This window comes from Gobio gobio, assembly GCF_949357685.1.
Source record: "Gobio gobio genome assembly, chromosome: 19".
In the NCBI taxonomy this organism is placed as follows: domain Eukaryota; kingdom Metazoa; phylum Chordata; class Actinopteri; order Cypriniformes; family Gobionidae; genus Gobio; species Gobio gobio.
The window spans coordinates 32,269,604-32,296,736 of NC_137112.1; the positions used below are offsets into that span (position 1 = coordinate 32,269,604).

The window sequence follows — 27,133 nt, forward strand, 5'->3', positions numbered from 1 at the left end:
GTTCCACACAAGCCCGACCTTTTCGGCGGCCCGGGAAAGCATAGCCGTCAACTCAGGGTCCGACTCAGCCGTTGCCACTCTCCCAGAGGGAGGCAGTACAGCTGAATCCTCATCCTCTGAGGACTGGAACTCCCCCTCCGATGCTGCGATCGACATCTGCTCGTCCGCGGGCGCTCCGAAAGAGATGACTGGGCGCCCGTGGGCGGGACCAGCGATCTCTTCCGGTGGCGCCACCGGCAGCGGTGCTTGAGAGGGTTCAGGGACCTGCGTAGCTTGGACACTAGGCGGGTTTGGCCTGAACGTAATCCTCAGATCACCCCGGCCATCCGTCGAAGTAGGTCTATCCTGGTTAGGGATAGCTCTAGATCGAGGTATGGGGACGGGGACTCCGCCTTCCCGGAGGTAGGTGAGTCTCGACCTAAGCACCGCAATAGTCATGTTCCCGCAGTGAGAACACGAGCTATTCACAAACGCTGCCTCAGCGTGCTGTAAGCCCAGGCACGTGATGCAGTGAGTGTGGCCGTCAGCGGGCGAGAGGGAACGACCGCATCCAGAAACGCACGGGTGGAATGACATCTTGAAAAAGACGCAGTGTCACACCCGTGTTGCTCTTTTTGTGAGGAAATCGCTCTTTTAAGAGAGTGCTGAAGCACCCAGGGAAACCGCGGCAACACACAGGGGATAGTGCAGCCTGTGTTTGCACTCAAAAGGAACGCCCACCGATACCAACAAGCTGTCTTTGCTGTGATAACAGCAGTTGTTCCTCGCAGCTTTGAGTTCGTGGTCCCGCTGGAAAGCGCCGTCACACCAACACACACGATCCTCTTCTCTCTGTTCTGTCGTAATCTTCGCTGAATAGTCAGGAAGCAGTCTGTAAACTTCAAACGCCGGTTAGGCTCCGAAGTGAATGACGTCAGTGCGATGCTCTCGCTTCCTGTTTATACCCGCGGCGCGGGGCGGAGCGCGAGATGCAAATCTCGCACGCCAATTGTTCATTGGCCTGTTCTTAAGTTCTCGAAGCTGATAGGGGCTCTCTGAAGTGATCCCAATTCGTCGGTTATTACCGACGTACGTCGTAGTGACCGACTGAAAGGGAACAACTGTTTCTTGAGCACCAAATCAGCATATTAGAACGATTTTGAGTAATGACTGCTAAAAATAACTCTACTTGACATTCTGTGTTTACTCGGATAAATTAGAAGCTTTAAAGGCATAATGAAATCTGAAGTGTGGAAAGAGTGTGAATGGATTTTTGATGAAGACATGAGTGAATGTTTTCATACAAAAAACAAGGCAGTAATGAGTGTATTGATTTAACTTGATCCATGATCAAAATAGCATCTTTGCAATGTAAAAAATGTTGCAGCATCCATGCAGTTGAATGAGAGATGTCTCTTTTAAAAACAAAGAGCCTCACTGTACGATCAGCGTCAGCAGCCATGACCCAGGATTCATCTTCAGCGAGAGAAGGAAATGCAATATGAACTGGGCCATGAGTAAGATGAGATGGCTCTTTTATCTTAGTCACAGAACCAAACTGATACCCCAACCCAACATCACTCAACCCAGCACTCAGTCAAGGAGGATGATGGGAGAAAAAGCAGCTTTATCCATCATGCAGAAGGTTTGGGCACTCCAGCCGCCAAAGTCTCTGATGCATGAGTTCTGTCTCTACCACGCTTGCCCTTCCAACCTAAAAGAAAATTTAAAACAAATGTCGACAAAGGGAGCGGATTTGAAACCAGAAACAATCAGTATAGTGTCATGTCTATGAAGGCAGAGAAAGTTTATAGCAGGATCCTAAAAATGAGGGAACATTTTCAACGCAAATACAAACAAACCACACATTTGATCATGTAAAAAACGGACCCCATCACTAAACTTGTGTTTTATTCTACTCTAAAACACCTGCCATTTTTTCTTCACCCTCGTCTTCCATGGAGGACAAAAGGAGAACATCTGAATATTGTTTTGAAGCTTTCAAGCATTAAAATAGGTGCAAAGCACCATAAAAGTGTCATGAAAAATAATCCATAACATGACTTGAATTTAGGACATGCCTTTCAATACAGTTTGTCTTTTTTATGTCCTACATTTTTATGACCTGTCCATATGTAAAAAGCATCACATTTTTGCTGTGAAAAAATGGTTCATGCTGAGAGTTAGCCATTGTAGTGCAAATTACCTATGTTCTTTTCTCTGTCATGTCAGCTATTCTGTAATGCGCCCATGCGAACCAAAGGTCAACTTGACTATTAAGAAAAAAAGCATTTCAAAGTCGTGCCCCATCCCTCTTTTTAATTGTCTGTCTGAAAAACAGCCTGCTTTGCTTCCTTAGGACACAATTTCTCTCACATTTAATATCTGCCATGGCTTTCTGCCCTGTCATTGTCTTCTCAGCCAGTGATATAAGACGCTCTGTTGATTGTTTTTATGTGATATATATCCAAGCGCTGAAATTGGCACAGATTGGAACCTCATCTGCCGTTCGTGCTACGTCTGTAACAGCTTTGATTACTAAGCCCACTGTGTTGTTACACGTTTTGAAATTACATGCTTGAGATGATGGCAATGGAAAATGGGAGACTGAGGATTGCAGACAGTAGCTTAGCCTCATTGGCCTCCAGAAATCATTATCTCCAGTACAGAGTCATGACCAGCCGCTTGACCACTTCTAAAATGTAATGGTGAAAAGGCCAGACTGGTCAACTTTGGCTGGTCAAATAACTGGTCTGCCCAGCATCTATATGAGCAACAAGCAGACTTGTGGTTTTAGGAGAGCCCTGTGTTAAAGCTCAGCCACTTCAAGAGCCTGGCTCTGGCTCCACTGCCATTCAATTTCCACGCTCCTCAGTCTTCAGTATCACACTTCATATTACACCCTCCACTACCCCGTTCTCTTTTCTTTGCCTGCCTCCTCACATCCATTCAAATAGACATCAGAATAATGATGGCAAGGCACGGGTTATCGATCAAACACTCACGCTCAAACTGGCGCAGGACAAATCATTGTGCCATTTTGGTCGTAGAAAAGGGACTTAGTGAACTGTGATCCCTCCCGCTCTCTGATCCAAGCCCCCCGGGTGATGTGTCCTCGCGGAGGAGAGCGTTTGGCTGCTCCACATGCCCCTGAGCTGCAAGGCTGTTTAATTGATGTCAAAACTGGTCGTGTGAGCATTTTCTACAGCGCGGATCTGAGCGTCTTGTCACAGCAGAGCATAATGGATATTCGTGTAGACATGCCATAGACACATCCATTCATCATGCCAGAGATGGCAATAAAAAATTCATTATCACAAGAAAACTTGTGAAATGCAGCTAAATTGAGAAAAGCTGCGCTCTATCGCTATCTCATTGAAATTTAATACAGCATGCCTGGTAAAAATATTGCTTAGCTCTGACTATGTACTGTATGGCTCATATAGACTAACGCAGTGCATGGATCTGAAACAGTCAGTCGGTACATCTTTAAACTGATGAATGTATCTAGAAAAGGCAAAGTCTTGCCTAAAAGTAAAAAAAAAAAAGTCTGAAGCTTTTAATGGAAGTCTACAGAATTTGTGTGATTCATGAAATGCTGCACTGGGAGAAAAAGCCTGATCATTAGAAAAGGTATAGCACAATAAAGTCAGGACAAATTGAATATCCGGTTTAGTGACGTCAAGGTTGTGAGTCATAGAAAATGTCATTAAGAATGCCTTTTAAAATGGTGGTTGGTTATGATTTCACTTTTTTTTAACTTTGGTTAGTGTGTAATGTTGCTGTTTGAGCATAAACAACATCTGTAAAGTTACGACGCTCAAAGTTCAAAGCAAAAGGAGATATTTTCTTTTAAAGAAATCACTAACCATAACATTTACATAAACCCTGCCCCTGGGAACACACGGTGAGGCCATGTTGAGAAGAGGAAGAGTTGTTGTAGTAGAGCACATTTGGGAGTCTGCTCAAGCTGTCACATCCGTCTTCTCACATTTATTGCGATACAGTAAATAACACAAATGCAATAGCATGTCATAAAAGCAAGATAACCGTAATTAAACTAAACTATACCGTTTCAATCTTCATGCAGCCAGGGGTTAAAGTGGGCCGGAACAGTCCGGTACTGTGTTCCGGCACCTCATATGAATGAATATATCCAGCAGTCGCAGCGCGAGAGTAGCTGGATCATCTCACACACAGCACTGACGAACTTGTTCGGCGCTTTCACCGCTCTATTGAAGTGATAACAAGCGTCAGGCAGTCGCTTTATCTATTTGAATACAAGCGCAACATCAAGTGTAGGCCTACAGTAAAGGCTCTGTGGCGAAACTAGCTGAACCAGACTGAACCATGTAAAGTGAAGTGTTGAGGTAAACTATAGGCTGCCTACACGACTGTAATAGTGGCTGTAGTCAGCTATGAGTAGGGTTGGGTACCGAACTCGGTACTTTTAAGGGCACCGACCGAATTACGTCGGTACTACCGAGTACCGATTCACATTAAATCAATCGGTACCAAATTTCGGTACCTGAGAACGCATCTGGTGATATAAACCAGTGTCCGTGAATATTAAACCGCAAAAAGGCTATTTAAATATGAATCCTGTGTGTCTCTGTGCGAATGAATGCCGTAGAAGCGCGGTTTACCACACACACACACTTAATTAAATTAATGTCTTATGTCTTCATTTGATTAACAGAAAATAGACAGCTCATAATTTGTGGGAAATCTTTTCATAGAAAGGAAATTAAAAAGAAAAAAATAATATGGTTGTTTACATTAATTAAATTTAAGTTCCTAGTAGCTTACTATCTAGTAAATATTATAGTATACAAACATCACAGACAATGGCAGACAGAGACCAGGGCAGCTCTGGCATAATATCAATAACACTTCTATAAATGACTTACAGGTTATTTATAGTTATTGATGTAAATCCCTAAAGTACCGAAAAAAGGTACCGTTGGGTAGCGGTACCGGTTAAAATGTGAACGGTGCCCAACCCTAGCTATGAGGTCACCGAGGGTCCGGACCTCTGTATTTTCCGAGGTGTATCTATAATAAATGTTGTAAAATAATTTCAGGCATAAAATAACGAATGTGTGTGTGTGTACATGTTGTGAATTAATTTATTAAACTTTATAGCGTACGTAGCCTTTAGTGAATTAACTTCAGTTAACCCTTTCTTCACTGACACAGACAAAATGAATAGACTATCAGCCAGAGTTCAACTTTAGGAGGGGAAGAGACAGGGCAAGAGAAGGAGAAAATGAGGAGAGAGTAGGTATGACAAGATGACAAACCACTAACATGGTTTGTTTTGAAAGCTATTTATTATTATTTTTAGCCTTCAAACATCTTAAAATGCACATAGTTAGATCAGAAAAATAAAAAAAAATGTCTTGGGGGACCAAGCCCCCAAAATAGCTCAAATTTGGGATCTCAACTTTTCATTTTCAGTTTGTCTTAGCACACGATGTAACTGTAGAAGAGTCAAGTTTTAAATAGGAAAAATATTGAAAGTGTCTTTGGTAATTTTTTTGTATGAGATGCTAATGGACTGATCAGAATCAATGTATGCTAAGCTATGCTAAAAGTGCTACCGCCAGATGCAAATATCGGCTGAATGGATTCAAAAACGATAAAACTCAACTATTTAACTCTAGGGGACTTGTAAAATGAGCCTATTTTCAAAAGAAGTGGAGTGTTCCTTTAATGCATTTATGCTGTTAATGTGTTGCAGCCTGGAATATTTATATATAGGCTACTTAATATTAAAATTGATTATTCAGACAGAATATACTCATTGTATCTCTGTGCTTTAATTATTTATTTATTTATTTTTTATTATTTCTGTGGGAGAAAACGTTGTGGCACTAAGATTTGGTGGGTTTGGCTAAACAAGGGTTTTTAGCCCCAGGGCCTTACGTGTTCTTAATTCGGGATTTAATCCTTTTTATATTTCCCATTTTTATGTTTGAATTTACATTGTGAAAAACAAGGTTGTGTTGCATATTATTTTAACATAGTATCATCATCATATCAGTGTAGATGTAGATGGACCAAAATAAAACTATTAAAATATCAAGTAAATAAGTTTTGTGATACTTGGTGCCAGTGACACTCTTGTCCCAAAAAGTATTGCTATACCACGATATTCAATATGTTGTCCAATGGTGAGTCATTTTTCCCTGTTGCACCTACACAAAATTTGAGGGTTCCCCCACCTGCCAAATCCCACTTTAACCACTGCATGCAGCATATATTCTCTGGCTTTGAATGCATCTTACAACAGTTCCCCCATGAGCGTTTTGTAGCTTATCATGACAAAATATGCTAATCAATGGCTTGAAGATAGTTAACTCCACATCAGCTACATACATTCGTCAACTAACCATTCAGAAACGTCCTGTTGCATTCTACATGTTGTCACTTCTTCTCTCTCTCTCCATCATTGTCCGCCTCCAGTTTAAAGATAAAAGGCTGAACAACAGTTTCTGACATTTTCAGTGCAAGTCCCCCTCAATAATTAGAAATGGCCAAATTGTCCCCCCCCAATATTTGAAGTTCTTGCACTGCTCTCCAGCACTCTTCATTACGCAGCGCTCTGTATGTTAGGATGACAAAAAGTTTAAAAGTAAAATTTTTTGTCTGGTCTGCCTCAGGTCTAACAATGCTCGTCACTGTCCAAATGATTGAGATGGCCAATCAAATCAAAGTAGGCGGGGTTTACGTTTTCTTTTGGTTTGTGCACAGTCTTCACACTGTGTGTGTCAATCTATCGCTTAAAGTGGGCATGAAATGAAATTTTACAATTCCTATTTGTGTATTTAATATTGTAGTGTTTACTATAACTGATTTATCTGTGCACTTCATTATTTTTTAAAAATTAATTTACACTTATTATCTTTAATCAAATATGTTAACTTTCCCTCCCCCATCGAAACGACTTCTCTTCTCTCCCGGCCATGTGCTATGGCGCGAGGGCGGGGTTATCGCCCCCTGTCTCGTTTCTGCACCGCCTCTCAGAAACCTGTCACTGATCATATGAATATGAAGGTTAGGTGCAATTTTCTCAGTGCACACAATACCTTATTCAGGAGAGAGAAATATATGAGAAATAAAAGCTTTTTTTATGTAAAAATTACTCTATATAGTCGGACTAACAGCTTGTTGTGACGGCTCGCACTTAGGAATGCAGCGTGTGTGAACGTGCTTACGGCGCGCCCCCCTCATACGGGAGAGCTGAGAAAAGTTTTACAGAAATAAAGCCATAAAAGGCTTAAAATTAGTGAAATCTGTTGCATAAACCAGCGAAAAGTGAGGAAATATGCCCAGTAACATATGTAGAAAAGATTTAGAGAGAAAAGAAATGTATTTAAGAGAAAGATTGAGTTTTTCTCCACAACTGAGTACAAACTGGCATTCAAATCTGCCTCCATTTTGTTAGCAACGCCCAACTTCCAACGATCCAATCAATTCCCGAAGGACGAAATCAAGCCTCGCCCTACATTTTCTCATTTCAGACGCCGTTTCACTCGGATATACGTCACAATAAGGAGAAAAAGACGATCTCAACTTCCGTTTCATGCCGACTTTAATGCGGTTGCGGAGAGAGACTCTATTCTTTCTGGTGAAATCACAAAACAAAATGTACACAAATGTTTCCCTGCTCTTAATTTACAATAATTGATGAACATCTTTGATTTTTATGAAGTAGAAAAAAAAATTATAATATATGAGAGCGGATTAGAACCCGGAAGCTTTGACACGGTTTACAAAACTTGCCACCACACCACTAGGGAATTCAAATGTCAACAGCAGATCTATGTATTTATTCACTAATGTGAAGAATCTCGGGACTAATAATATATTTAATGCAAATATTGTTTGCAAATAGTCCCAAAAGGATTATTTCCCAATTAGAATTGCACCTACAATTTCATTCACTGTTCCGTTTCTTTATGTTTTATAAAGAAAAAAAAATTGCCTTTGTCTGCGGAGCTGCTAACACAAGCTCTTGAAGCTCCGCCCTCTTCTAGAAATGGAGCTGGGAGAAGCAGCTCACTTGCATTTAAAGCGACACACACAAAAACGTCGCGTTTTTGCTCACCCTCAATAGTAAATACCAATTATATTGCTGAATTTGAACTAAATTAATTGCAATCCAATTGCAATGCATTTCAGTGTATAATTAAAGTATTTAAAATGAATTGAATTAAAAAAGAAATAGACACCATTTATAACTATAAAAGGCTTTGAATGAGGATGGATGGATGGATGGATGTTTGAAATGTGATATACAAATTAGTATAGGCCTATATTTAATTATATTTCATAAGTTAACTTTTGTCAACTAAGGTAAAAGAACCTGATCTCACAAGAAAACATAACTATTTACGAATCGGCTATTCCATTCAAATTTGTGTGATTTGTATAGCTGAACCCCTAAACCTAACCTTCATGAGCAGATCACACAAAAGCACATATAAAAGGTTAGTGGTTTTTAAAAAGTTCTAACCGAGAGGTGCTCAATCCAACATGGCCATTAGACATGCCGTCCCTCATCCACAGGAAAGTGCAACCTGAATGGATATGTCTCTGCTAGGACTATAAAAGCATACCATTAACCAAACAAAATCAAAGTCAGTCTTTCATATGTAAAAGCTGCTGGAAGGCAGTAGACCATCTTACAGTAGCTGCACTTTTGATAGATGCACGTGACTATAGCGGCCCAGTTAAATGGCAAAGGGGGCAAGTGACAAGGAAATAACAGGTTTCATACATATACAGTTCTGACTGTGAGAAAGAGATGAAAGAGAGGAGGGAAAATAGAGCAGACTGCAAAGGGGTTGGGGGCAAGGAAGGGAGACTTCTAACAGGAGGAGGTGGGGCTACACGGTAAGGGCAGAGAGAGAGAGAGAGAGAGAGAGAGAGAGAGAGAGAGAGAGAGAGAGAGAGAGAGAGAGAGAGAGAGAGAGAGAGAGAGAGAGAGAGATCGGTGAACACACAGATCCGTTCTCTGTAGATCGCCTACACAGTGTCAGAAATAGAGCTGAGTTTAAGGCAGGTGCGCACAAAGCGTCTGTATGAAAGCCTTGGCGATGCGCTATTACGCAGTCGTGAGAGAGGATACAGGTTGATTGACTAACGTCAAGAAGGAAAACGAGAGAAGAAAAAAAACCGTGACGACAACAAAAAGCAAGAAGAAGAAGAGACCGAGATGTACGCTGAAATGACCCATCTCTTCACGGTAGGGAAGTTTATAATTTTCTCTCGCAGTCGAAACATTTACGCGTTGCATTAGAACGAGCACTGCAGATGCTTTTCTAGAAGTGTTAACACAAGAAAGGAAAAAATGATTCCGGCAACCTGTCAGAAATCCTCCTAAACAAGTAATTCTTCGACTCGGATTAATTGAGTGGGTTTGTGTCACAAACATTCGTGTGGTAAAGTGTCAATAGTTTGAAACGGAGCTCAAGTTGTGCGTTGCACTAACAAGTCGAGACTTTTCCACGCTCACGCTGCATGGCAGTTATGGTCAGCATGCAGAGCACATCGGGATAGAGTAGCACTGACTCATACATTAGCTTTGCCGAGGAGAGAGGAGAGGGAGAGAGTGAGTGAGAGAGAGGGAGCAAAACGCTTCATGTCGCATTGAAATTCCACAGCCAGAGCTTTGCGAAAATAAGGAAAACGCAGTGTGCGTGCGCGTTCGTGTGGATGTGGAGGGACGCATCTGTAATTTCGTTGAAGTGATTAGCGTCCAAAAACTCTCCCTCCCTCTCTTCCTCTATCCTCCTCTTCCTCCTCCCTGCTGTTGCTATCCGTGTCCGCGTCGCGCGGCTCTGCCGCTGTCGCAGTTGAATTTTCAGAAGCTTGCGCGCTCTGCTTCTCCACAGCGAGCCTATTGTTGTTGTCCTCCTCCACACTCTCCTCTGAGGGGTGTCAGCTCACGGTGCTAATCATCCTTCTCAGCCTCTTCATGTGTGGGGAGGAAGCGTGCGCGTGTGGGTGTCATCCTGGAAGATTGGACCAACACACGTGAAAGTGTTGGCAGGTGTCCGGGGCATTATGCGGCTCGGAGAGAGGGAGAGAGAGCGAGTGTGCAACGAGGACAGATTGGGTGTGATAAATACATTAGATGATGCTCATATATGTTTCATATTGGGCGCCTCTGGTTGCTGGTTTGTGCATAAATATAGCCTATAGAGTTCAACTAAACCGATTAGGCACTTGAGGGACCGCACGCGTTTTTAAAGCTAAGGTGGGCATGTGAAAAGCAGTTTTCGACCTATTTTACTCTAAAGTAGCCTATTTTAGAGAGGGGAAAAATCTATTAATTGGATTGTGAAAAGGGGTGTTATGGGATGGGTGGAAAAATAAAGGCACTGAGGGACTTCGTGACGTCAGTCCGGATCAAATTATTAACACTTTGCTCTATGCTTTAACCATTTTAAAAATCGGAATACAATTAATTATGCCAAATGATACAAGCATTGTGCATCAAGAAAGTAAAGAGATTAAATGTTTAATTTTTAAAAAAGAAAACAAGTAGTTTCTTCCCCAAAACATAAAAAAGAAAAGCAAATCAGGCCTGAAACGAGTTTTGGACATGGTGATGATGATGTGTTAATGACAGTGAATCACACAGTCCAATTTGTTATGAAAAATATTCTGACAGCTCATAAAAATGCACCCAGACATCAATGAATAAATTCTTAATAAGTCATACCAAGAAATTAAACACATGACTTGTCCTGACAACTAGACTGGAAAGATAATTGCATAGTTTGTTTATCACAATGTTGATTAGCCCTCAGTGTTTTGTATGGACATGATTACTGAATGCAAATATACACTTCGTGCATGAGGGAGCTCTACAGTCTCTGACAGTGCATCACTGTAAACATTATTATCTTTACAGTTCCTCATCATTTAGTGGCTTATATTAGTACTCAAGATGCCCTTTTTACGAGGCCAACTTTAGCCAACCCAGTGGATTATTGTTACCTACAACAATATGTTGGCATAGCTTATTTCGTTCAATTCAATGAAAACTACCATGACCCTTAAATTACACCCAATTCATGATTTAGCAGTCCTTATGTGCTTTATGTATATAATGTTCTGTAGAAGATTTTAAACCATAAATGTTCTCTTTTTGGTTTAAAAACTCATTTTTTCAACTCAAATCCACTTTGAATCCTCAGATGTCTTTATTCAATAATGCTCACAGCCATTGTTCTAAATCAACCTTTATAGTGCTTCACATCTAATCTAGATCCAAAGGCAATCTAAATTTATTTGAGTTCAGCTCAGTTATTTTTGAATGTCTCCATCGCAATGAGAAAAGTATCCAAAGAGTGGCTGAAAAGCTAAATAATGTCTAAGAACAGCAGAAAAACGTGATTTGCACATTAAACTACCAAACTAATGACTCACATGAGCTATGATTTATTTAAAAAGACTAGTCTCGAATTTATGAGCTACTGATTTATTGAATCGGTTGGATTAGAAACTGATTTAACCGATTGACTGTGACAATTGACATATATGTGTGTGTGTGTGTGTGTGTGTGTGTGTGTGTGTGTGTAAAACCCATAATCTCCAGGAATGATTCTAAAAATCTATGTTCAGTTAGTCTTGGAGAATAAATTGTAGGCACAAACACTCCTACTTGACATCTTCCCTACCGTTTCCCCTATAGAATAACGCACTTGACCGCTGGTGGCCGCTCGTAATTGCCTTTGAAAAACATTGGAATGGAATGGACTCTTTAAAAGGTGACAGCGGCGCCTGTCCAGGCCTACGGAGCACTGTCAACAGCCACTTCACATTGAGCATAAGACAAGAACCCCCATCGAGAGGGTGAAACGCTGCCACGGCTCTGCTTTCTAAAAATAAAAACACTAGGGGCTGACTGTACAGCTGCAAACAATTACTAAGGGTTACCTTGCAAATACAACACACCAGCTACTCGGCCCTCTATGCCATGGCTTTGAGGCTTGTGTGGTCTGTTAGAATGAGTTTTGTGATCTTGTAGGGCTTTTAATGTCTTCATCCTGCAGGTAAGCGTGAGCTGGTTTGTTATAAACATCTGTTAAATCCTCCTCGTGTTAGCATCGCTAATGAGGCGGAGGGTGTGACAGAACAGATGCCTCTGAGTGTGAAAAAGAGATACGGAGGCGAGACTGTGGAAGAAAGGGAGAGAATGAAGGGGTGAGTGATGGGAGAAAATTGACGCTGCACATCCCAATTCGTCACCCTACAGATGAGTCTAAAGTGAGGGCAGATGTTTCCATGATTAAGAAGCTGAGACTGCCTAGGTGCTGCTTAGCAGATATATCTGCAGTTGCAAAGACATGCCCATTTGACTATAACGGCAGGGTCGATTATGTTTATTGATCTGACACAAAGGAAACAGTCTCGTGCTATTTACCACATGCAAGCGTCTCTCTCGTTCCATATGGTTGACAATGAGCCTCAAACCAAATTAAGACTTGTGTGTGTGATGTCTTGTTTAACTTATCATCATTCCATGAACTTCCCTGCCATCTAGCTGCTGTAATCCCCTTTTATTATCATGGATTGGCCTGTGAACAATTCCAGATAATCCCTAATAAACTGGTCTTAATAAAAATTTATAGCAACAAAAGCCAATGGATTTGATTTGGAGAGACTTGGGGGGAAAAACTCCTAAAAAGAAATATAAAGTTTATGTCAGCGGAACATGTGTTGACACGTAGGGTTGGGAATAGAGAACCGCTTGTTTTTCAGAACTGGTCCCATTTTTAAAACAATACTGTTACTGAAGGATGGTTCTTAAACATCTGCATTTTTCACAGATGTGGATGAAAAAAAACATGTGGTAGTATGAGCTTGTAGTTGTTCACTGGTGCTGTTAAATTATACATAATTATATCAATAATATAATAAAATATAAATAATGTAATTTAAATGATATTAGTAAATTTGTTTTAAAGAAATTCATACTTTTATTCAGCAAGGACATATTAAATTGGTTAAAAGTGACAGTAAAGACATTTATAATAGTATAAAAGATTTATATTCATCAAAGAATCCTGAAAAAAAGTATCATGGTTTCCACAAAAATATTAAGTAGCACAACTGTCTTCAAACTGATAATAATAATAAAATGTTAGACTAAATGAAGACTGATTTAATTGCTGCTGAATATTAGTTTTGCCATCACAGGAATAAATTATATTTTAATATTTCTTACTGTATTTTTGATCAAATAATAAGAGAGTTCTTCTTAAAAAAATATTAAAATGTGTTCTATATTTTTGTTCAGCTTAGTTTGGACAAGTCGTTAGAGGGGACTTTTGGGAAAAGAACTAAAAGAATCATTAATGGAAAAAATTAAGGAACCAAAATAGTTTTTCTGTATGATTCCTAACTTTAATGACATGCACACAATGTCTGTCCACATCAAGTAGATTCCCAGTGGCTTTATTTTGATGTGTATAATCTCACATGGCTCAATTATGGACAGCCGACTTTAAGCACACCTCTCAGCTCGGTCATCCACGGGCAAGGGCCGACTCCTGGCTTCTGTCAAACAGCGGTACGGCAAATGAGCCGCGTATGTGTGTGTGCGGATGTGCACAAATGTGAGCGAGCATATGCGTAATGGGGTCAAAAGGGCTGTTGGACTTCACCTCTTGTACTCGCTGAAGAGGGCAGATGAACCCAGGGCAGGGAAGATCACAGACATCTGTCTGAAAGAGAAAGAAAAAAAAATTGCACTGTCACAACACAACCCATCAGCACACACGCACCCAGACACACTGTTCTGTCTGTGTGCTGCATTTTTGTAAGCACATATACAAACAAATCAGCTAAAGAAGCTGAGAAATCAAATTGAATCAAAGTGAAAGACAGGACCGGGATGTGATGTCTCCTCTGTGTAGCTCTATGCCTTCAGTCGCCTTACAGGCACCCTAAGACAAATAAGGCTGAGTATATCATGCATCATATCTGCATAGGCATATAGTATGCACTGCTGTCAGAAATGAATATGTTTTATGCTGAGAGTGGTACGGATCCGTCTGAAGGAGGAGGTGAAGACAGAGCACTGCTCACAAGCCTCAAGGGCATATCTGTGAATAAGCAAACACATCAGTCTGCCATCTTGCAGCACGATGATGAACGCAAACAGTGACAGTGAACAACTCGAACAGATTTATCAAACAGTCGGCCATTAACATTTCATTTTGTAGCTCGACAGAACAACATACATTGTACATTGACTTACTGGTAAAAAACTTCAAGTTCAGCTACTTCATTGAACCGGGTTTTTGGATTGTTGGCACTGAAATCTGCAAAGAAAAACTATTTTGTGACATTAAATATTGCTCTTTTGTTTTTAATATTTGATTGATTGTGATTTAAATGGTAAAAGACTGTAAAAATGCCACAGTGAAAAACAGTTCATTGGTAAACAGGTTTCCGTACTATATACGGTGAATAACTGTAATATATCTACCTGTATATTTAATGTAATGGTACAGTAAAATACCGTTAAATGTACAGTTTGGGGAAGTGAAAAAGAACAAGTAATTGTATTATTTACAGTAATTTACAGAATTGTATAATTCACATTTTATGTATTTTCATTGAAATTTTCTTTATCCTAATCAGTTATAGGGTTTTATGTTACATGTAATGTTGTTCAATTAAAGTTTATTGCATTTTTTTAATGTCGTGTGTTGACACCATGATGGTGTTTAGTGTTTTTGTGCACCTTTTATATATACACTATATTTCCAAAAATATTGGGACACCCCTCCAAATCATTGAATTCAGGTGTTCCAATCACTTCTATCGCCCCATGTGTATAAATCAAGCAGCTAGGTATGCAGACTGCTTCTACAAATATTTGTGAAAGAATGGGTCGCTCTCAGGAGCTCAGTGAATTCAAACGTGGTACCGTGATAGGTTGCCCTGTGCAATAAGTCCATCCTCGAAATTTCCTCACTACTAAATATTCCACGGTCAACTGTTAGTGGTATTAGAACAGAGTGATAGCAATTGGGAACAACAGCAACTAAAATCACAGAGCAGGGTCAGCGCTGAGAAGTCACCAACTTTCTTCAGTCAGAAGCTACAGACCTCCAGACTTCGTGTGGCCTTCAGATTAGCTCAAGAACAGTGTGTAGAGAGCTCTAAGTTATGGGTTTCCATGTCCGAGCATCTGCATCCAAGCCTTGCATCACCAACTGCAATGCAAAGCATCTGATGCAGTGGTGTAAAGAATGCCTCCACTGGACTCTAGAGCAGTGGAGACGTGTTCTCTGGAGTGACGGATCACGCTTCACTGTCTTGCAATCCGATGGATGACTCTGGGTTTGGCGGTTGCGAGGAGAACGGTACTTGCCTGACTGCATTGTGCCATGTGTAAAGTTTGGTGGAGGGGGGATTATGATGTGGAGTTGTTTTTCAGGGTTTGGGCTTGGCCCCTTAGTTCCAGTAAAAGGAACTCTTAATGCTTCAGCATACCAAGACATTTTGGACAATTTCATGCTCCCAACTTTGTGGGAACAGTTTGGGGATGGCTCCTTCCTGTTCCAACATGACTGTGCACCAGTGCACAAAGCAAGGTCCATAAAGACATGGATGAGCAAGTTTGGTGTAGTGGAACTTGACTGGCCTGCACAGAGTCCTGACCTCAATCTGATAGAACACCGTTGGGATGAATTAGAGTGGAGACTACGAGCCAGGCCTTTTCGTCCAACATCAGTGCCTGACCTCACAAATGCGCTTCTAGAAGAATGGTCAAAAATTCCCATAAACACACTCCTAAACCTTGTGGAAAGCCTTCCCATTAGAGTTGAAGCTGTTATAGCTGCAAAGGGTGGACCAACTCCATATTAAACCCTACAGATTAAGAATGGGACGTTATTAAAGGTCATGTGCATGTAAAGGCAGGTGTGCCCAAACTTTTGGCAATATAGTGTATATATATAACCTTCTCAGCTTGTGGAAAAGCTGTTTGTGATGAGTTTGAATTCATCATGTGACTTACCACCACCTGTTTTTAGTGGTTGTCTTGTCAGGGTATTACAAAAGGTACAAAACAGATAATAGTACTTCAATAGGTTGGAAAATTAACATTATATAATTTAATGAAATACGTTTTTTTACTGTAAATACATTTCTGGCAACCATAGCTGCCAGTTTTTTTTACTGGAATTAAAGAATTGTTTTTTTTTTACAGTGAATATATTTGGTTGGTTTAATTATATACATGTTATTTTTGATAAAACGGAGATGTTTTTCCTTTGTGTATTTCGTGTTGTCAAAGCGATTACCGTTCACATGGATTCGTGAAAACGATTAAAACGCCAGGCCAGTAGTTGGAGATGTCACTTTGCAAAAAAACACTACAGTCCTATATACTGAACAATACTCATGTTCATGCTGTCACCATTTTTACAAATACTCGTTTTTTTTTTAGTTTACACAGAGATAATAATGGTGCTGTTTTCAAAAACTTGCACTTTGAAGCCCAAATGTTTCAAATGTTTGCCCCCAAACTGCTGTTGTTGTGTAAATGAATGGCCAAAATGCATAAAATGTTTTTTAATGTTATAATTGGCCCCTTAGATATCTGAATAATAATAAATCGTTTTAATATACGTTATGTCTTGTGAACTTGAAATTGTTGTTTTTAGGCAAATTGAAAAGCTATTGATTTAAAATGCATGACTGTCATTTTAGAAAAAGCCCAAAAAGGGAAAAGACAAAACAGAAATGACACGTCACTCTGATTTGACAATCAGTTTTTAATCGTATTCTGTACTGCAGCAAGCTACAAAGATTTTGAGTTGTTTTGTGGGAAATTGTTTACTCTCGCAGTTGGATGAATCAAATCCTTTATGACTTCAGTTTTCAACTCACAATGCTTATTGTCTGATTCACACTGTCATTTGTGAGTGTTACATCTGAACTCATTTGGACATACAGAAAAATGCATTTTCCTGTACAAACAAGAGGAAAAAAATAAAATCCCTTTGACTTAGTTTGTAAGATACTTTAAAAATGTGACATACAGGCGATATTTTTTCGATAAAGAAATCAGTGTCTTTCTTAATGAGGAAGTCAAAAGAACTTGCTTCAATAACCACATTATGCATACTTTCCCCTAAATTCTTAAATATACCCTTGCAGGCCTATAGCAATAGAGCAGTTCATTAAAAAGGCTTCCCGCTAGAAAAAGAAAAACAAAAATAGTCTGCTTTGTCCTGTAAACTCCCTTCCTGTCTTCTCAAGCGAGCTCAGTTGTGAATACTAAGGCATCTCTTCTCATTAATTGCTCTCACAGGCAGCTTAGTCAGGGTCATCTCTGCATTTTTGACTCAGTCCAATTAATACTAATCACAGCATCAGACTGTCTGAGCGAGAAGATTGCTCTGTCGGAGCAACCGATCATCTTGGAAATTCATTAACAAAAGAAAGATAAAAGTGGGACTCTGAGTGAATATGGCAATCTGTTTTGAGATTTTATTTTTCGGCCTTCAGCTTTCAAAATGTTTGGACAATTTGTCATTAACATCCATTAAGGTGCCAGTTCCAGAAAGCAAACCAGGTCTTAAATGAACAGATGGATTTTGCCTTGTAGAATGGCCTAACATGGAAGAGGGAGACAGACTGGCTGCTGTCTGCTCCAACGGCTCAAGGCATTCGTGAAATATCAGAAGGTACGCAGCTGAATTATTTATAAGATACCCTAGTATATTAAATTAAAAGGAAGCAACTCATAAACAGAGGACAACATGATAGAAGATCAAGGCTTATGCAAAGCAGAGCACAAGACAGACTTCTACATTTATGCATTTTGCTGGCCAAGTCAGACATGAAGGTGTCTACTTACCATGGCAATATATTCACTAACCCTAGAGAAAATGTTGCCATTTATTGGCCAAATCAAATAAAATGTACCTTAAATATAAGGAATAGTTCACCCAAAAAACGAAAGTTTCCTGATAATTTACTCACCCCCAGGCCCTCCAAGATGTACACTTTAGAATACCGTTTCATCATTAATGAATAACTTCACAGTAACAAAAGAGTAATGCAATATTAACACTCTATTAACTACTAAAGAAACTCTTACAAATTACTAAATAAATGTAACTAATCTGTTACAGCTACTAAGTAAAAATGCGTTATTAAATTACAGTTACTTATGAAAATGTTAACGATCGCAAAGGGGGTTACATCTGAATGTTTTCTGTCAAAATCTAGGATGTGTTAATTAATATTAATTCGTTGCTTTGCCTGTTTTTGATGTGCGCGATGTCTCCTGCCATTTAAAGGCTGTTTAGTAAAGCGAAGCTATTCTGATGCTTTTGATTGGTTCTCTTGTTTGAATTTGCGGCAACCAGCGCTTTCCTCCACCCTCAATACCACGACTGAGGTGAGACCCTTGAGCAAGGCACCGAACCCCCAACTGCTCCCCGGGGTGAATCGTTTTTTTATTCAGTATCATGCATCATCAGAATTCACAACAACAACAAAAAAGCATTCAAGATATCAAAGAAAAGCAAATCAGTTTGCACAACATTAAAACATGTACACACACACACAAGCAACAAAAATAAAACAAAGTGTCATCCCAGCAAGCAACACCTCCTGTAACTGGCCTGAAACCATCACACACCATCAGGCCGTCCTTATTGTTGAGCAAAACGCAGAGACAGCCTCCATGGTGAGCCTATTTCTTACCATCCGCTGGAAACCAGACATGCATATATTTGCATCCGTTCATGGCAAATAATTCTACTCCTAAATTCAGCAGTTAAAAGTATAAGCATAAAACACAGTTTACCAGTACAGACATTTCCTAAAGGAAACATACGACTTTCTGCCATATATGCAGGATGCATAATGTTGATCCTATTTTTTTTTACATGGCATCCTGCTATGTGCATGAATTTTCTGAGCTGCTATTTTAATCCACAACTTACTCAAGCGCAACATTCACATCTCTTTCTATTTTAGAGCCAAAGTGGAAAACATGCATGTTTATAACCACATTCAGACATGCCCCTGCCCAACCATAGAAATGCAATTATTCCCACAAGCCAAGGCCATTTAAGTCATAATGGTCACACTGATATCCATAAATTGGATGGCCAGTCTCACTTCGGCAGGCTGGGTTTTCCATTACCGCGTTAGTCACGTTTCAAGGTTGGCATGTGCATTATGATATCAGAACTTTTTCCCCTCGTGAACCACTGCGTCTCTTAATTTCCTGATAAGAAACATAATTGCTGCATTTAATATGAAATCCTCCATAATAAGAGCGTTCGTGGATGACATTTAGAGGGAAAATGATTATTGCAAAATTAATTTTTCATAAAATGTTTAACTGAAATGTGACATTTACATATGTAGAGTACACCAGCCGATCTTATAGCATATGTAAATTCACAAAAAGCCCTCCATAGCCTCTTATGTTATTACATGAAACCATAACCCTCTTTAACCAATCAGACCATAACAGCATAGTAATTATAAAACAGGTTTTGCCAAAAGACATGCTTAAGACACATGAATACAGCATGAGACAGGATTTTAGCTGCATTGCCGGCCCCAAGGTAGCCAGTCAGCTAAATTTATCCACTGCAAAAATGTTCACACTTGAATAAAAAAACCAAGTGGACATGGCGCTAAACGCCTCCCTAGACAGCAGACAGTTATACTTAGGTCTCTCAGAATGAATAAATGTTAACAACTTGGGGCCGCACGCTCTCACCTTAATGCACATGCCGTCCTCTCACTTTGAGGGTGGCATTTCTTTCTGGGAACGATACAAATCTTTCTTATATAGATGAGTAATGCCCATTATTGCGAGCAGGAGCGCAGTGTGACCCTCTGCGGAGTGTCAGTGGGAATAAAACGCTTAATGAGTGACACAAATTGAATGTTGTTCCTCTCGGTGCAGGAAGGTGGAGGAAATTGAGGCAAACCTAATGAGCAGTCCGTTCCCTGCAGCGACACCTGACATCGATGGCGGGTGACAGGTCACACGGCGAGCGGAGAAGAGCAGGGAGGGGACACCTTGCCCCCGTTTCGCCGGGCGCCATGTGACATGATCCAGCCTGCCACGGGCCATCTGCGCCCAGTGAGAGACTAAGTGGCACTCCTCCCTGCATCTCCCAAAGGAATGAAAGCCTTTAATCACCCCCATCAGCACCGTCGCACGCACGCGTTCCTGCCCTTGCACAACCCCTCGGCCTCTTGTGGCCAAAGAGCATGGATAAAATGGAAGAGATGGGTCGCTGCACATTCAGTGAGACTTCTGCGTGCAAGAGCAGTAGCACTTGTTTGTCATCCGAATGCATGTTTACGTCCCCGCAGACCATTAAACGCATGTCCATTAAGCTTCTGGGCCAAGTGTAAACAAACTTACGTAACTCTGTTTGTGCATGATTGAACAAATGCAGATATGAACTTTACAAGGGAATAGAGAAGCAAACATCTGCTATTCATTTTTCATCAAATATTTAGGTGAATGAACCAGCTTTAATATTCTCATCTGCCCTATAATACGACACAGTGTCCACTGATCTAAAGCCATCTTTCCTTTACCTAAAACTGTTATCTGATCAGCAGCAAAGGGTAATTTTATATGAAAATATGAAAATAATTATATGCAATACTTTGCAATATTCAAGCAATATTAGCAATATATTGCGCTTGACTTAGTTAATCAGCAAAGATGCACTGAAATATGGAAGCTTGCTTCCAAAAATAACTAAAACTAATTGCAACTTTATATCTAAAAAAAAAAAAAATCTGTGACGAAAACAAACTATTATATCTTATTTTACAATAAAAAAGTATAATAAATGCTGCCCTTTTAAAATTTCTATTTATCAAATAATCACAAAAGAAATGTATCAGTTTCCAAACAACATCAAGCAGCACAACCATTTTCAACCCATTCTCACTCTCAAGGCGTCAAAATCTGAAGCATGCTCAAGTGCCTTCACAATGAAGACGTTAAAGGCACCCCTAGGTGTCACTATATCGACGTGAAGGGTACTCCATAGATTTCAGTTGTTTTCCCAATGCGTCAGATAAAGATGCATTTAATTCTTTGCATTTGTAAAAGCAGAAATTATTTTATGAATATTTATAGGCTACTTTTATATTTTGGAGCTACTAACCCCACTCCTTCCCATAACCCACCCACTTCTAAACAATATAAAACACGTAACAGGCAAATAAAAGTACAGTATTTATTGCAAAAAAAACTGACCAAAACAGTATAAAAGTATTAACTTATGTTGCATTCCAAGTCTTCTGAAGTCATATGATATCTTCATGTGAAGAACAGAGTTGATCTTAATGTTTTAATCGCTGAAATGATGATCCAGCTGCTCCGTGAACGCAACGCACTCATTCATATCTCATTCAAATGATATGCAACTCTTTAGCATGACGCAATCGGTCACAAGACACACGAGAGCCAATGACATTTTACAATCAAAGCTGACGTAATGACGCAATTAGTCACGAGACATACGAAAGCCAATGCAATTTCATTATGAAATCTGACGTAACGTTTCTTCAGGCGGCAATTTTTGAAATTTGAATGTGTGCATGATCTTGGCCAGATGGAGACGCTGATCGCTTTTGGGGATTTTCTTCTCGCAGATCAATCGTTTGGCCTCGGAACACTTGGAATATTTGAATAAATTGTGCCTGCAGTCGTATCTGCCTGTTATATCCTGTATTTTATATCATATAATACACAAATGGGTACGTTTAGGGATGGGATGGTGTTGGGTTACATGTTTAAATGTGTCTAAATAGTGTAAATAAAATTATGCCGGCTGATTAAATTGAGAATAACATTCCAACATGTCAATGGCAAAATCGATAACATACCCATGCCCAACTCCATGCCAAAGGTTTCTCATTGAAATTCTCAGTGTGACGCGGAAGGCACTTGACCGTGCTTCAGATTTTGACACCTTGGGAGTGAGAAAGGGTTGCCATTTTCAACAGTGATAGTAATAAGTAATAATTTCTTGAGCACCGAATTAGCATATTAGAATGATTTCTGAAGGTTTGTGTGACACTAAAGACTGGAGTAATGAAATAAAATTCAGCTTTGCCATTTTGAAATACATTAAAATAGATTTGTTTTAATTGTAATAATATTTAACAGTATTGTTTTACTGTAGTTTGGGTTAAACAAATGCAGTCTTGGTGAGAGACTTCATTCAAATGCAAAACAATATTTAAAAAAAATCTTACCAACCCCAAATTTTCGGATAGTAGTGTAAATGAATTTCACTCATTTTAAGGTTTTTTTTGGAACTCTGAAACAAACCAAATGTGATGGCTGGATGGATGGATGGATGCTCCTTTTGGTAGCGGAAAGAATTGACCAATCAAATAAAAAGGGCACATTTAGCTAAAGTTTTAATCAAAATGTGTGTGCTGATTTTACAGTTCTCCACAGAGGAAAGCGGAGCAGTCTTGTAAAGAGAGATACCGTCACACATCTGCGGTTGTAAGGCATGCTGGTGTTGATAGGTAGCGCATTGATTTAAATGACATGCCTGATGTTGACGTCGCCCCATTTTACACTCCTACCTTCCTCGGCTTCCATTTAATTTCGTGTGCCATCTTTTGCCTCCGAGCACACTACTCTTATCTGATTCATTGAGCCATTTAAACGAGAAATTAAATTATATTCTTCAATACGCTTGTTTCCCAAAGAAAAGTTATGGCCAGGCCATTTATTAAAAGCAGACAGTTTCCTTCTTAAACTTCCTCTGATTTACAGAGACTCATTGCCGATAAAAAGCCCAAAATTGGATCAGCATATTCCCACAGTTCACAAAACCTTTATTTTGTCCTCAAACGTTGTGATGATAGAGAAACCCCTCAAACACAGCAGGGCACTGGAAGAAGTCTGATTACATACAGGAAGTAATTGGAAGGATCTGGATGGATCCACACACTAATGCAAACTAATTTGTCATTTGGGGATTTTGCCAAGATAATTTCCCAAACACCTTTCTGCAATTAGAGCTGCGAAACAGTCAGACTGAAGAAAGAAAGAAAGCTGCGCAGGTTAGCGTTTTATTCGCATGGGGCATGACACACAAATCTTACTGTATGCTCGTACCATGTGGCTGTTGGCAGAGATCTAACCAGCTTTTATTGATGTATAGACAAATACATGGCCTTTTACTGCATTTTACTGCCCTCTTTATGGTCAGACATGTAAAAGGATTGATAGGCCTGGCACTTTAATGGGCTATCGTGTAAAAGACAAGTGTTGAGTAAAATAAAGAAAGACATACTCACAGGTTTCTCAGTTGAAATGGTGACAGACAAATGGAAGAAGGAGAAAAACAAACCATACATCAATCAAGGACTTCTAGACAGTTAGCAGTAGCATTCATGCTAGACTATCTCACACAGCCCATGAAGTGAAAAACAAACTGTATGCGACTGTTATAATCCTCAAACACAATGTAGTCTGCAACTGCCTAGCTAACAAAAAGTGCTAATGCTATGAAAACGTTATTTTTATGTTCAAAACAGTTTTCGTGCTAACATTTTGAGAACATTATTAACTTTGAATAAATGTTCTAGTCACGTTACTGGAGACACGTTTGTTGTTAGAATCTTGCCAGAACGTAAAGGACGTTTTTAGAATTCTGAGTGTGTTCCCTCTTGGCGGAGTGCACATATTTATTAGCAACTATGAAAAAATGGTGTAAAAAAAGAGGATATGGCAACACTGAAATTTGAAAAAGGCATAAATGTATACCAACTTGTCTGTTTAAAATAAAGCTTTTAGGCGTACTGACAAAATGTGTACTCTTGTCATTCACTAGGAACCATATGGCAGGAAATATTTGGTCTCAGAATCAGGCTGGTGATAGTGTCAGTCTCCCTCCATGTTTTTGCACTGCGCAAGACTTTTCCTCACTGCATATTTAAAATCAGCTCCTTCAAGCTTAGCACACTAATAGCTATTTAGGCCTCCTATTGCTTTCTTTACCAGCAGTCTGGGAGGATGATACACACTGACATGTACGCAGCTCTGTATGCAACAACGACAACAAAAATATCTCTTGTCCCAAACACATGCTTTTCATTCTCCCTCTTTATCATGTGCTAATCCAGCATCTTCCAGTGATCCTTGCTGTAGTCAGGCTCTTATTTACAGAAGTGGTTTACGGAATAAACACACTCCCATTCCTACTTCAATTCATATTTATAACACCCCAGTCCTGTTAGAAAGAGGCACAGGGGCTCTGTAAAATCAACCCTGCAGACAATGCATATGCAATGGCTGATACACTGACAATGATTGAATGAAAATTTTTTGGATTACATTTTTTCCCCCTGAGAGTTCCACAGAAGATATATGTACGTTTTATTTTTTTATATTTAGACCACTTCTATAATTGATTGCTACCAGGATGTGAAGAGAGTTTTAACCAGAAACATTGCCTACCCAACCTCTAAGCAACCAATTTCACTGAATATTAAAAAAAGATAAAAATTACCCTATTCATGTAAAATGCCAGGAACATACATTCTTTGGGATTTTTTTCAGGTCAGATGTATAAATCTAAGCTCTCATTTGCATATCTGACTTAAGATCTATGACCTATGAAGGCCACGGTTAATAACGGATGTGATGTCTTCTGTTATAAGTATTATTAACGGTTCTCTAGGGTCAGTTAGTCAGTGTCTAAGCTTTTCTTTGCCTATATAACACACACACACACACACACACACACACACACACACACACACACACACACACACACACACACACACACACACACACACACACACACACACACACACACACACACACACACACACACACACACACACACACACACACACACACACACACACACACACACACACACACACACACACACACACACACACACACACACACACACACACACACACACACACACACACACACGGTGAACTAAAGCTGGTGTCCTCTTTAAATGCAGGAACTGCATCCATAATACATGAGGAAGCAGTAGGCACGGAAAATGAGCTATTGGCTTTTACGCTAAAGTTTTAACCATTTTTTAAAGTTTAAGTTTTCTAGGAGCTGATGGAATTGGTTCAAATATAGAAGGAAATAGGTCAGCAGATTGTTTGACTGTCATTTTTGCCAAGCAGTTATTCAGCAGGGTAATCGAATGGGATAACCGATTAGAAAAATCACATATATTACAGTGCTATACATATTACAGTATACACACACAAGATGTTGTCAGATGCTTAGAAAGGAAATATTACCATTAGATTACTCTTTGCAACATTATTAGGTCAGTGATCTTCTAAATGCTCAGCCTCCTCCCATCATGCACGAAGCCCCTCTGTGAGCTAACATTCTGCAAACTTTCCCTTTGGCATGCTTTGTACTACGCCCAATGGAAAGTAGTCAAATGTCCCTTCGCATAATAGCCGATCAAAGGATGGAGAAGCATCTGAGTGACAGCTTTGACATTTCTAGAGAGCGCTGCGAGAGCAAGAGAGAGAGATGCAGATAGAGAGAATGAGAGAGCCCTCAGTGCCCCCTCTCACCGAGCACTAGAGAGAACCATTTGCATTTAATTGAATCCTATGGACATACAGCTGCCTCACCCACATTCACCTCCCTTTTTTTGTTTGCCATGTACATTTCCATGTGGAGTCCCACTCAAATTGCACTGCATAAATCTCCATTGGTTAACGCTAGCAGGTGGCATAGAGAGCTATAAGCACTAGAGCCAGGTAGAACTGTGACTGGCTTTTCTCCTTTAGCATGAATGCTGTTTAGCATAACAGATGAACACTGACTAGGATTTGGCTATCACTGCCAAATGACAGCAAAAGTGTGATTAAGGGAAAGGAAGGTTTCGGGAGCCGATTTGGTTTAGTAGATAAATCTAATTTCACTGGTTAGTTAGTTTGGGATCACTTTAGCTTGGTGTATGATCCCTAAGAAACAAACATGATTACATAAAACCTGAATCAAATTCATTTTTTAAAATTATTATTAGTTTACAGTATTGTGGACGGTAAATGGAAAATATGGAATATGAGGAATAGGGTGCTGAATTAATATAAATATATTTATAAATATACAATTTGAACAATTAAAAAAAAAGTTTTCTATTTTACTATATTTTAAAATTGTATTTATTTCTTAAAAGATGAATTTTTAGCATCACTACTCCAGTCTTCAGTGTCACATGTACCTTCAGAAATCATTCTAAAATGCTGATTTGCTGTTCAAGAAACTTTTCTTATCATTATCAACGTTGAAACAGTTGTGCTGCTTTTGTTATGGAAACTGATACATTTTACTTCAGAAAAGTATTGTAACACTATTTTACAGTGTCCCTGTTAGACATGTCTTAAGGGTCTTAACATGTACTTATTACAGTAAATTATGCATAATTAAAAGCAATTAACTCTAAACGAAAACTAACCCTAATGATATAGTAAGTGATATATAATGTTAATTAACATTATTCAGTAGTTCTTTGTATAGTTACATGTGTAACAAGGGCACCTTAAAATAATGCCGGGCACGGCAACTGTCACGTCACATCGCAACAGCTTGAGGCTGTCTGAATTCTCTGTCAGAATTTTCACAGGCTTTTGAAGCACGTCAGAAGTAGAACATTGCATCAGTTTGTCCCTCCGCTCCACATCCAGTGTAGACAGTACACATGATTATAATGGGTTCTATCTGCTTTTGTCGCCACTCACGTCTGGTCTAGACAGTGTTATTGACCCCAAACTTTTGAAAGGTAGTGTATATAAATATATATATATAAAAAGGTCCAGCCTATGAACATCAGTAAAACCAACTACTTTGACAACCGGTGGTTAATAAACTGCGATCTATAAACTTTTGCCATCATAACCACTTTGATGTTGCTGCTAAGCATGTCCTGGCTGAAACCTGTTATTTTCCTGAGAGCCCGTAATCTTGTTCTAATCGATTGAATTTGCAGAAGGTAGAGCCTGGTTTAAAATCATAGTGTTTTCTGAGTCACATTCTCTGGAAGCACTACCTCCAAAAATCACCCTCTGTGCTAAGTGTCACCTCTTGCACTTT

The 27,133-nt window shown here is 39.6% G+C and overlaps 1 protein-coding gene across 1 annotated transcript in view; it reads left to right on the forward strand.

The window, feature by feature from the left end:
• Positions 1-8,955: 8,955 nt before the first annotated feature.
• The window catches only part of lrrn2 (leucine rich repeat neuronal 2), a 55,976-nt gene continuing 37,798 nt past the window's right edge, over positions 8,956-27,133 (forward strand). Inside the window, exon 1 of the mRNA XM_079844178.1 lies at positions 8,956-9,232. The gene's annotated coding sequence lies outside the window, so the exon portion shown is untranslated. The remainder of the gene's footprint in view (positions 9,233-27,133) is intronic.